Source organism: Vicugna pacos, chromosome 18 (assembly GCF_048564905.1).
Source record: "Vicugna pacos chromosome 18, VicPac4, whole genome shotgun sequence".
Classification (NCBI taxonomy): domain Eukaryota; kingdom Metazoa; phylum Chordata; class Mammalia; order Artiodactyla; family Camelidae; genus Vicugna; species Vicugna pacos.
Window position 1 is genome coordinate 10,896,925 of NC_133004.1, and position 12,805 is coordinate 10,909,729.

At 46.5% G+C, this 12,805-nt stretch overlaps 1 pseudogene; it reads right to left on the minus strand.

Moving 5' to 3' along the window:
• Nucleotides 1-12,805, minus strand: part of LOC140686999 (kinesin-like protein KIF21A) — a 46,595-nt pseudogene that overhangs the window by 8,173 nt on the left and 25,617 nt on the right.

Consider the following 12,805-nt stretch of genomic DNA (forward strand, 5'->3'; position numbering starts at 1 on the left):
GGACAAAACCCAGGACCCCACCACTCATGCTCCCAGGAAAGGCGGGAACGCCACAAAGCCAGGCAGGTGAAATGCACGCAGGATGCGGGAATCCAGGACTCCAAGTGTGACCCTTGACACTGGTATGAAAGGAGGAAGGGATGGAGCCCTGCACACAGGCAGGTCTGCCCACCTGGGATGGGAGGGATGGAGCTGCAGGGTCCGCAGGGTCCTGGGCCACAGGGTCCTGGGCCGCAGGGTCCAGAGAGGGGCCTGGAGACATTGGCAAGAGAATGTGGGCCAGTGAGCTCAGGTGTGCAATTCGTCCCTGACCTCAGGAGCCATGAGGGGAGCAGGGGCGGGTGCTGGTGCTCTGAGGTTCAAGGGGGCACACTGCGAAGGCTGCTCAGTCTCGCAAAGGAGAGACCAACCCTAACTGTGTGGGTTAATCCAACAGCTTGAATCTAGGGCTCACAGGCTCCTTTCACCAGTCAGCATGCTCTGCCTGGGAAAAGTCTGGACCCTTAGGTCTTATCAACCCTCCTCTCTGAGGGGTCCTGGGGGCAATCACACCTTACCTTGGGCTCCAGGATGGCTCTGGACTGCCCTGGCTTCACCTGAAATTTGATTTTTTTTGGTCTTTGTGGATTCTTTTGTGTTACATTTGATTTTTTAAAGTATTGCACTAATTATTATTTATTGTGATCCTACATTTTAGACACGTGTTTCAATTGTGCGCCTCACTCCCCTCCCCCCGTTCCATTCCCAAGGGGTCAAGTTCAGTCAAGAGGGCTGGGGGTGGGGACGCTGGGGGAAGAAGACAGCGATTAAATCCTGGTTTCTATTCTGGCAGTATGGTGAACAAGAACTCCTGAAAGTTCTCCTGTTACAAATTCTGGTAAATGTATTAACTCACACATACTTTGAAATGCACAACTCAACAGTCAAGAAGGTAAGGAAAGTGACTGGGGGCCCGAAGCGCCAGGACAGCAGGGGTGCAGGCCCTGGAGCGGACCAGCTGCTGCAGCCTGAGGAGACAAGTGTTTCCTGAGCCCTTATTTTCACGGGCTCTCACAGGAAACCCGGGGCCTGAGCAAGGTGTCCAGGGAGGTCGAAGGCCTCTGGCTGAACCCCAGGCCCCGAGAGGCTCCATCTGCAAATACTGACCGGGGACACTGTGCAGTGGGGACAGTGAAACTGCTCGCCTGTCTCAGACCTGGCTCTGCCCCAGGGACCTCAGTAGTGTCTGCACCTGTCTGTCCTGGGGCCAGCTTCCCCACCTGAGACCCCTAGAAACTGAGACCAGAGGGCAGGGCATAACAGTTAAAAGAAAGACACAGCAATGAGCACCAAAAAGGTGGAAGATTCCTCTCCCAGTAGACCTCAAGCTTCATTAAAATACGATGCTCATTAAAACACAATGGCATGTTAATAGGACTCCCACAGGTGCCAGGACAGGTTCAAGTCTGACCAGCAGAGGTCAAAGGGTGGGCGTGGCCCAATTCCTGGGAATCCCAGCCCCTTCCGTGAAGCAGTTGGAATAACCCTCCAATCTGTGATCACTTGAAGTTACCAAGCTTGTAAAAATGAACATCCCCACACCTCGTGGCCGCTCTCTCTGAGGGAGAGAGACCACACTGTCTGTGGAGTGTGTGTCTCTCTGAGTAAATCTACCTTTACTCAACTGTTTGTGGCCACAGAAGAAGCCAAGGACCCACACTTGCTGGGGTGCGAGTACCAAGGGCTCAACCAAGACCTGGGACATGGCCCTCCTCTCGCCCCACATTTTTCCTGTATCAAAACCACAAGCCAAGCATTCATCTTACAGCCTCCCTCATGGCTGGCAGGGGAAAGGCCAATCTTCTTGATGGAGTTCACCATCATCAGAGCTCTTAAGGAATTTCCAAATAAAGTTTTCCCAAGTATGAGCTCAAAATAAAAATCACACGCACAAAAGAAAATTCCTCTAGGATAAGGCACCGCAAGTGAGTCAGCAGGATTTTGCTGCTTCCTGAAAAGCTTCGAAAACTGCCGTGATGAAATTCCTTTTGAAGATATAAAGCCCACAAGGCAGCGAAATCCAGAGTGCAGAAGACTGCAATGCGGTCTCGGGAAATAGGCAGTTGGTCACTGCCGTGCAAACTCGTGAACAGAAATAGAAATGATGGGGAATGTTCAGGAGGCACAGGCATTGGTGGAAGGGCAGGGGCAGGAGCGCCAAGGGCAAGACAACGTGGGGAAAATGCGGTGCCAACTGGTTCCTGCCGAGGCCCTGCACCCTGACTCCTGGGATCTCCCATGTCCGCCTGCAATCTCGGAAAAAACAAGTACCCCCTGTCCTGTCATGTGTCTGCCTTAGCACAGCTAACAGCCCTGGGAGATGGCTCACCTCCCTGCAGATCAGGCCGGCCTGTTTCAGCCCACATTTCCTCTTATCAGAGTCATCAATCCCACTGCCCTTTCATGTTGGCCCCTGTATCCATCTTCCTGGAGTCGTAAATCCATGATCCTTCATATACCAAAGCCTCCTACTGCACTCAGCCAATCAAACATCTGTCCCCCCATCCCTTTGTGTCCACAGAGCCTTCCACAATAAAAGACCCTGCAAGTTCACAGTCAGGGCTCACACCTGTGTGGCCCCTCTCATCTGCGTGGCCACTGTTGCCTGTAGCAGGGTACCTACTAAATTTTCCTTTTGTTCTTAACCTTCTCCTTGCTTCTCATAAATTCTTTCACCACCCATGAAACCGGCCTGCCATTGTCCCCAACAGAAGACACTCAAAGCTCTTACAAAGTGGTGGAGCACAGGATTCACCCCAGGCCCTGGGGACACAGCTTTCCTGCCCCAGAGGACTGAGGTCTTCCCTGGAGGGGATCAGATCGGGGTTGCTGGCCCAGGGTTAGACACCAGGCCTGTGTGGTTGAAGTGGACACTGAGGACCACCTCCCTCTGCACAGTGCTTCCCCGTCTCAGCTCCAGAATTTCACCCCAAACCCCGCCCCACCCCAGCAGAAGACTAAAAAAGATTGGAAGTGACTCTGACCAACCCAAGAAGAAAGATGAAAAATGCTGCCCAGGTTAACCTGCAGAGACGCCAACAAAAGGAACCTCGGTCAAGTGCTGGAGGCCGTGTCCCATCAACTAGAAGGACTGAAGGAAGGGGCCGCTGACAGGAGAGCCAGGAAGCCCGCAGTGGGCGGGGGACCCGGCTGCAGCAGGACTGCGCTGAGAGAAAAGGCAGGTGGGGACTCGGAGCGGGACCGGCCTGTGGGCACTGGGCTGACATACCTTGTCATCGTCCCCGCAGGTCATGACATTGGAGAAAGGGATCTCCGCCTGGAGCACCTTCTGGCAGTGTAGGAGCTGCACCAGCAGGGAGCACACGGCCATGAACTTCTTCCTTTAGGCCGGTTTTATGTCTGAGAGACTAAGCCCTGGAAATACCTGTGCAGACGTGGGGCAAAGAGAAATGCTATGAATGGACACGCACGTCCTGCCTGTTGGGAAGGGTGCCTGAAAGTGATAAAGCAGGGAGATCACAGCCGCCTGCTCAAGGCCTGCTGCTCGCCAGACACAGCAGGGAGAAGAACCAGCAACCCAATTCCAAACATGCAGCTCTCAGATGCCCCCAAGTCTGAAAACCAGATTAATGCCCCGAATCCTGGGGTGGATTCGGACTCCTGTGTGGATTCATGGACCCCGCCCAGCTGGGTCAGCACGAGGCTGATGAATGCCACCCACGGGCCCCAGGGGCCTTCCCAAATACCCCCATTCTGACTTTCGTCTTTTTCGCTATCCTTCTCATCCCAAGCTTCTCCAAAGGGGCTGCTCCTTGTACAAACCTCGTCACCCCATTCTCCCTCAAACCACAATCATGACTGATGCTGGTGCTTGATTCCACTTGATGCGTGGGGTGGCATCCCTGCAGGGCACTGAGGCTCCCTCCCCTGCTCAGAACCTCTTGTATCCTAGCAGTGGCTCACAGGCCTCCCTCCTCAGTGCCCCCCAATTCCCTTGTCCCCAGGTTGACCCTGGCTGGTCACCCAAATCTCTCACCCCACCCTCCTCCCCGCCATGCCCACGCCTGCTGTCCTCCCACACACTCACCCCCTTCCTCAGGACTCTGCTTGCCGTGCCTGCCTGTCCTGCTCTAAGCCCCATTTCTCTCCCCTGGCCAGTCACTGTTGTCCATGGTCCCCAAGTCACATGAGCACCACTGCATCCCACAGCCTGTGGATGCACCAGGTAGCAAATCTCAAAGTTCTCCCTTGTATCTGACCTACTTGTGTCCTGAAGGAGCACTGGGGTCACCTGAGCCCAACACCCCTCACCTGAGCCCTGGAAGTGGCTCAGTCACACTCGATCATGTCCAGATCGCTTTCCCTGGGCAGAGTGACCTCCAGCGCCACACATAGGGTGGTCACAAGCCTTCCTCTGTGCACAGACCCCTCAGTCCATAGGGCACCCCATCCCTGACCTCCTGCAGAGGGTTCTCTAACCTGATTACTGGAGAGGCAGAGGGGAGGTGTGGGAGGATGCAGGATGGCCCAGCCCTGGAGGACCCCATGACCCCCCCTACTTCCCTCCCCACATGGCCTAAGCCTGGGCCCAGGAACAAGGTTAGCAGGGGCACCCTCCAGTGTGCACAGAGCTCAAGCTAGAGAAGCAGTGATCTGAGGAGAAAGAAGGAGCCGTCAGTCTTTGAGAAGGCTCAGCATGGGAGGAGTTCTGGAACCTACCTTTCACTGATGCAAGGGCATAATATAAAAGGTCTTGATATTATGAGTTTTCAGAAAACTGTTCCTCTCGTGTCCATGGTCTGGCTCCACCTCATAGTCACCATTCGGGCACGCTGGGGTGGTCTCTGTGATGTGAAACTTCCTACAGAAAAGGAGGCAGAAATTTGATAGGAACACTCAGGAAGAGGGGAGTAGGGGCCAGAGGGAGACAAGAGGGAAGGCAGGAGAGAGGGAGCAGGTGTCAGGATGCAGTAGAGATGATGGGGAAGGAGAGGGCGGCCAGGTGAGGGGAGTGCTGAGGCCCCTCCCCAGTTGGCAGTTTGTTCCCAAAATCCGCAGAGTGGGAGGACCCGGCCCAACATCAGGCCCATGCTGCCCCCAAACAACGTGGGGCAGGTGGGAACAGTACCCTGTGGGTGGCGTTCACACTCCCCCAATTGAATATTCTGCTGACAGAAGGAGAAATCCTCACCGTTAGCGCAACCTGAGCAGAAACCGACCCCACATGACCTAGACACACAGCCTGATCTTCCATCCCTTAGCACGGACTGAGCACTAAGTTCTCCCATCACTGAACAATCTTAGTTCCTTGCAGGCCTGGGAGGTGGGGAAGTAGGGAGGGGCACACATGCAGGGAGCTGAGGCAGGAGTGAATTTCCCCCCACGGCTGGCTCTGAGAGCACTTAGGACACTGTCTCCCCATCAGCCTGTCCCTGAACTGCAAAAGGGACACCAGGCACCAATGGTCTTCAGAAATGCGTGTGTGTGTGCTCATGCATTCACTGGTCCTCCCTCCCTCCTTCCTTTGCTTCCACAACAGAGATGGATCGCACTTCTGCTACTGAGTTGGGGAACCCACAGGGGACAGGAATGTCAGCCATGGTGCTCAGCACAGAGCGTCCCAGGCCTGGAAAACAAGAGGGGTCTCAGGTGCAGGAGGCCCTAAACTCACGTGGTGGGAAAGGACAGCACCCAGGGTCCCATTCTGGCCCTGTGGAGAAACTGGAGACATGGCTGGTCCTGAGCAGCAAGGCCACTAAAGGGGACAGAGCACTAGTGAGCACTGTCCACCCTCACCCCGGGTGATCGCTCCCCAGCACGTGAGGTGGGAGTGGAAACAGCCAAGAGAGCTCTCCTTCCCCGGGGATGGAGGGTGGGGATGACCAGTGTCTGCCACCTCCAAGGCCCCTGCCACCAGAGGCCCCATTACTTGTGAGACTGTCCTGTCCACGATGGCAGAAGTGGGGAGACATGAGGCCTGGGGCAGGGGGCCCCACTACAACCTGGGTGAGGGATGCGGGGACTCCCATCATGGCTCCTGCCTGAGGGTTCCTGGGAGTGGGGGGGGGCACTTGCTTAGCATCCAATTTTACCTGCTTCAAGTCAGCCTGGAACGTGCACCCAGCACATCAGTTTGGGGAAGACCAGGAGCTTCTTGTGCTTGGGGCAGCAGAACAGGGTGTGTGGTCTCCTGCTGCCAATAAGCTGGCAGCTGTCACCATGCAAGGAGCAGACAGGTGCTCCACCCCTCCCTGGCCTTGGCCTCTCCAAGACAACCACCCAGGGCATACAGCCTTGGGAAGGAGCCCATGTACCAAGTCTCAGGAGTCCCAGCATGAGAGGTTAGGGTAAAGACACAGTGCTGATTCATTCCTCCCATCCGTCCATCCATCCATCTGTCTGATCAGCCATGCCCCATGAATACCCAATGAGCAGGAGATAAATGTCTGCTGAATTGATGAATAGAAGGAAGTATGGAGGATGGATGGGTGGGTGGATGAAGAAAGCAAAAGAAGAAAATCCCATTCGGAATAATGTAAGAGTGTTACAGAAACGACAAGCCAGCCAAGAAACAAGCACCACTCGGAGGGTTGGAGTACTCAGATTTCTTATGCAGGTGGGCTCAGAGGGGCTTCTGCTCTGAGGCTCTGAGCACCTCCAAGACGTGTGATGAGGCTTTATAGGATTAATTACGAGCTTGGGGTTTTCAACCAATAGGCATGGAACAGCTTTTAGCAGCATCATTATCACAAAAGCAGAGGCAGCAAACAGACATTCCAAGCCCAGATATGTGTTTCTGAAAATTTAGCTGGCTAGCAAAGAGAACATGAGCAGAGAATCAGCATACTGACATTTATTATGTTAGATTTACAAGTTAGGCCCAGCAGAACTCAGGTCAGTAATCCAACACTTGTTACACTTAGATTTAAGAGTTAGCCCAGCCTGGCATTTCCTTCACAGTTACATTTCAACGGGACAGCTCCCAGATCCCTAAGAAAGACATTCCAGGATTAAAGAAGATTTGCATCTCAGAGGATCAGAGAAAGAATGTGCAATTCCAAGTTTTCTGAAGTATATGCTGTAAGAAATAAGAAGTCAGGGGCCTGTAGTTAGGAGAAAACTTTCTAAAGGCTAGTTCAGCTGAGGGGAGCACTAAGGCCCATCTTGGTCAGGAGACAGTCATTTTAGAAATTTTGTCACGTGGAAACAGCCCTTGAATGCTGGTAATCATTTGGAAATATAAATGCATTTACACAATGAATTATTTTTAAACCAAAAATGCTCTGGGTACAATTATATGCATTATAAACCAAAGGAAGATCTTTCCTTCATCTTGTTTCTCTTTGGATCTCAAGGCCTTATTATTATTTCCCTATTTAAAAAGAACTATGCTTTGAGGCTTTCCTTCTTCAGGCAATAATTTAAGGTAGAATTGCGGTTTTATCAGCTGTTACAAGTCCCCTTTAATTTCCATTTTCACTTAAGAAACTAAGTGGACTTTCAGGCTGCCTTTGTGCTGATAATTAGGGCAAGTGAATGTGAATCTCAGTGTGTTTAAGGATAACAAGTGTATTACTTCATCTCTCAAATTCATGTTTATTCAAATGCAATATCCCACAGCACTGCATATTGAAAATCCAGAGCCTTGTGGATGCCCAGGTAATCACAGCAGTAGTAGTTAAACTTTATATTTCTATGGTGCTTTATGATTTTGAATCACTTCCTCATACATAATCTTATTTTGTCTTCCCAGCAAACACTGCAGTAGGGTTTATTACAGGCTTTTATAGTTGTTGCCCTGGAAATGGCAAGACTTAGAGGCTTTGGGCTTCTAGCTTAATGTCCAGTTAGAAACTGAATAATTTTTTTGAGATCTTGGTATTTAATTAGCATGGATTTTTAAATCATTATGCTCTTCTGTTTTAAAGAGATTAAATTAGGATATGGCACAAATAATCAATTTCTATTTGTGATACAACTTTAAGAAGGCTTCAGAATTACTGAAGCCCATTAAATCAGTTGGGGGCCTCTGACTATAGGCATAAAGATTCAAGCTAAAGGCACCCAAATTTTTAAAAATAAATATTACAATAAAATAAGGTTAACAAAAGTACTCTTATCCTTCTTCTGAGGCTGAAAATCAAGAATAGCCTATGGCATTGACAATGAGAAATAACCCTTGAAAAAAATCTGCATATGCTTAGCACATATTTGAGAAACTTTCTACATGTCTAGTCTAATGTAATAAATATCACGATGTCAAACTCTATCCAAAAGATACTATGTATGTAGACAAAAATATATAATTTTTAGTATTTCAATCTGAAATAGATATTTAAAAAATGTCCAAAAGTTTTATCTTTAGCCTGATCACTTACGTTCGAAATATTTTTTTCTGTCATCAGGCAACCCTTCCCAGCCCACTTCTCTCCACTACATAAATCTTCATCAACTGCGTGCCTGTGGAGTGGCACTGACAGCAGTGGGGGAAAACGTTCAAGATTATGACAGTGATAAAATGTTCCCAGCTGCAGGTTTTGGTGCAAAACTGCCTCCAGATGGAAGGAGAGCTCAAGAGTTTGCTTTGGTAAGAATATATGGCAAGGATTGATAATTTGAAAAAAAATTATGTTGGATCTTTTCGTTCGTTTGCTGCTTATGTTGCGATCACTCATGTTGCAAGTTCTTGTGACTATACAGTCGGCTCAGCTTTGGTAAATGAGTGGTTTAGGCATGTGTGATTAATGGGGGAAGTGACAGTTTCATAGATTCATAGTAAATCTACTATGTGCCTCTGATTTATAAATAGGGGCTCTTTTCTTGTTATCTATTTCTGCATATCAAACCTCCCTAAAAGTTAGAGGCATAAACCAATACCTTCCGTTGTAGTCATCATTTGTGGGTCAGGAATTTGGGCAGAACACAATGGGGATGGTGCATTTCTTTAAGATGTACGGGGCCTCAGCTTGGATGGCTTGACTGGCTGGAGACAGCTGGAATTCTTCTACTGGAGCCATATACCTAGATTTCATTCTGGCTGTTGCTTCAATTCTTCAGTTTCTCTCCATGTCATAGCTCCTGGAGCAAATATGTCTATTAAGGTGTCTCATTTGATATGTCTGACACCTTAGGATGGCTGACATAGCTGGGTTGCCTAGACACCTTCCCTTCTTTCTACATACAGCCTGTCCATATGGTCACCATGGGTTTCATCACGGTGCAGGGTCCCAAGGTAGTCTGGTTTCTTACACAGAAGCCAACTTCCCCCAATGCGAGTATTCTAAAAGGCTGGGGCAGAAACTGCAGGGCCCTTTATGCCACAGCCTTGGAAGTCCCAGAAAGTTATTTCTCCTACATTCTCTTGATAAAGCAAGTCACTAAATTTAGCCCAGTTTCAAGGTAGGGGAAGTAACTTTCACTTCTCTATGGGAGGGGCATCAAAGAATGTATAGCTCTCCTAAATTTACCATCTTCTAAAATGTCATTTCTTTTCAAATACAAAGGATTAGTTAAGGCTGGAATTAATTTTTTCAAGTGGGATGCAATAATTATGGCTATAATTAAAATGGTTTCAGTGTAACAGAGGAGATATGACTAGAATAAATATTTCTCAATTTAATGTTTAATTTACATAGATCTACTTCATACTATATGTTTACCAATAAGCAATGTACTGCATTTTACCTTCAACATAAACTTCATACAGATAGTGCTTATAGGCCCAATCAACCTTACTCTCACTTGCATTTTCTGATGAAATAATGGAAAAATCAGTGTAGGAAAAATGTTTGGGAAAATTTTAGCTGTTCCTAATAGAAATGTCTCCCTACCATACCCTGTATATTATAAAAGTAATATATTCCATGCCTAATATTTTTATAGGTCTATTTTGTTTTTATTCTTGTTACAAAAATAATGTTTGAGATTTTTTATAAGTCCTGCAAGAAAAATAGGCAAAAATAAACAATACAATCATTTATGAGTAATTACTGAACATCAAGCCTGGTGCTTTATACTCTTTTCTTATATAATCCTCATAACATTCTTATGAGTTAGGTGCATCATGTCTTATGTCATGACTGTCACAGCACACTATTCTATGAAGAGCTACTCATATTAAATACAGTGAAAAGAGTACTCCCGGATTTGTATAACTTTGCTCAGAGTCACAGGAGTTAACCAGGTTTCCAGAGGACAACACTTGGACCCATATCAGTCTTATTTTAGAATCTATGCTCTTAACCACTACTAAACCACATTTTATAAAAGTACCTGTAATCCTACCTCTCACATATGTGCTTTCTTAACACCATTATATATCACAAACACACACACACACACACACACAACTTCCAAAAGATTTTATATGATTGAACTTCATCTTCCCTAATTATATTTTAAGGGCTATATTTTTACTTTTTTTTTCTATACTCATTCTTATTTTTTCTATTCCAACACCCACACAATTTCAGGAAAGTTTGCTGGAGGACTTCTTTCTTCTATGAGATTGTCCATATGTTACAACTCCAAATGTCATATAAAATTGGGACTTTATAAGTTCCCAGAGCTCTACCTATAAATAGCATATGGTATTGAGACCAGAATATAATTGCTTATTATTCCAAGTACATGTTCTAGAAAACAAAATAATGTAAAGGTCTATATACACTTGCATATCATTTTTCATGAATGTGTAAGTAAACTAGACACCACTTTTAAAATCCCTAAAAATTTTGTCTTAATCTAGTTGCAAATCCTGTGAAATCCTGCCTTATTTTTAGATAATCAGAGAGTATAAGGCTCATATCTTTCTGGATATGTAGCCAAAACTTGAAAAGAAGAAAAAAAAAAAAACACTGTATTTGGATCAGTTTATCAGGGTTCAAAGGCAATATGAAACCTCAGTTCTCTATTTGAAGGTTCTGGTACCTTAACATTTCCCTACTGGACATCATCAGTGTTCTACTTTCCATTATCTGGCACATAGACAAGATGCGAACATTGCCCTGCACCCAGCGCTGACCCCAGGGGACTCTCCCGTGGATCTCCACCTCAGGTAGGCAGTGATACACTGATGCCATTCTCCGAATGTGAACCGTTAGCTCAGGTTTTTTCAAATATTTTCATCCACAATCTGTACTAAATTATGAATTTTATATCTCCACTCTGGACACACACAACTAACATAAGAGATTCTGAAATAATACGCTCCCAGGCCATCTCCCTCCGCCTACACCACGCTCACTCTCAAGCCCGGGCAGCGGCGAGCGTGCGTGTAAGACGCGTCCGGCTCAGCCCCGGACCGCGACTGCCTCCCCGGTCTTCTGTCCGCTCCGCCGCCGCCTCCCTTCTTCCCGCCGCCGCCTCTCTGGGCCCTTCTCCTCTCACTACCGCTCAGGGTCCTCCCCCTCCTCTCCCCCCCTTCTCCTCCTCCGCCCCCCTGCCGCTCATGCCGCGCCACTAACTACATCCGGGTATTTTCAGGGGAAAAAAATCACAAGACAGTATTTTCAAGTGTCATACCATCCACATAAAAATTCAACTTGCAGAATTTACAAATTAATTATTCTGAGCAGGCAGTTAAATTATACATTCTTTTCCAAAATTCAATCTACAGCTTTTAAAAATTCATACAGTTACAGCATGATTTCCTCTCTTTACATTCTACCTATTTACATAGCTTTTCCTACTACAGATGATAAATTTCTCATCATGGCTACGAAGGTTTGCAAACACAGTATACTTAAAATATATTTAGCAGCATATAAAAATTAGATAAAAAGGGAAAGAAATACTATTAAATAAAAGTGAAATTAAAAGGTGATAATAGAAACAACTCCATAGAAAATAGATCAGAATATATTTCTGTTAGGACATCAAAAAACTTTCCCATCACAGGGGGAGGGTATAGCTCAAGTGGTGTAGCACATGCTTAGGATGCACGATGCCCTGGGTTCAATCCCCAGTATCTTCACTGGAAAACCAAATAAACCTACTACCTCCACCTTGAAAAAAAGAAAAAGTTTCCCATCACAGAATGTATGCACAGCACTAATAAAACAATTTAACAGCATTCTAGTCCTGAGCACAGAGTACAGCTCAGCTACAAAACTTTGGTCAATACAAGTAAACATCAACATTTAACACAAACTGCTTAACATTCTTTGTTAGTAGATTAAGGTCAACTCCATCTTATGAAAAGTCATCAATAATACACTCACATTTCTTTTCCATTACATTAAAAGAGCTTTCAAATTTGGGGACCCTCTGTAGACTGATATAAATACCAGACAAGCAGATCACAATTTGACTAACATTCTTGACATGTTTAAATATGTAAATCAGCTAAACAGACTATATGAATGAGTTAACAATGGGTTGCATTGTATTCCAGGTGTATTTTCTGACTGTCACAGAGGCAGATATCTTGTATTTCAAATAATCTGAAGGTGTTTTTTAATAGCTAGGCACAAAATTCCAGCCATGATAAAAGTGTGAATCAAGCAGTATATCAATTGTTGGATATACATGCATTGGTATATATTAAAATTAAGCACACAGGATAGTACACAATTTTATTAGAATACCACTTATACTCAGCAGTTGGACTCAGATATATTTCCCAGTTAATCCCACTCATAATTTTGTCTAGTAAAATGCAGGACAACATATTCCATAAAGAACACGGAGTATTATCACAGTATTCAGTTTATGACTATCTTCATTCATGTTTAGTTACTGGCAATATCTTCCCCCAGATCTCCTGTGTCAGACATTTGACCATCTTGCAAATTTCAAGCCTTCC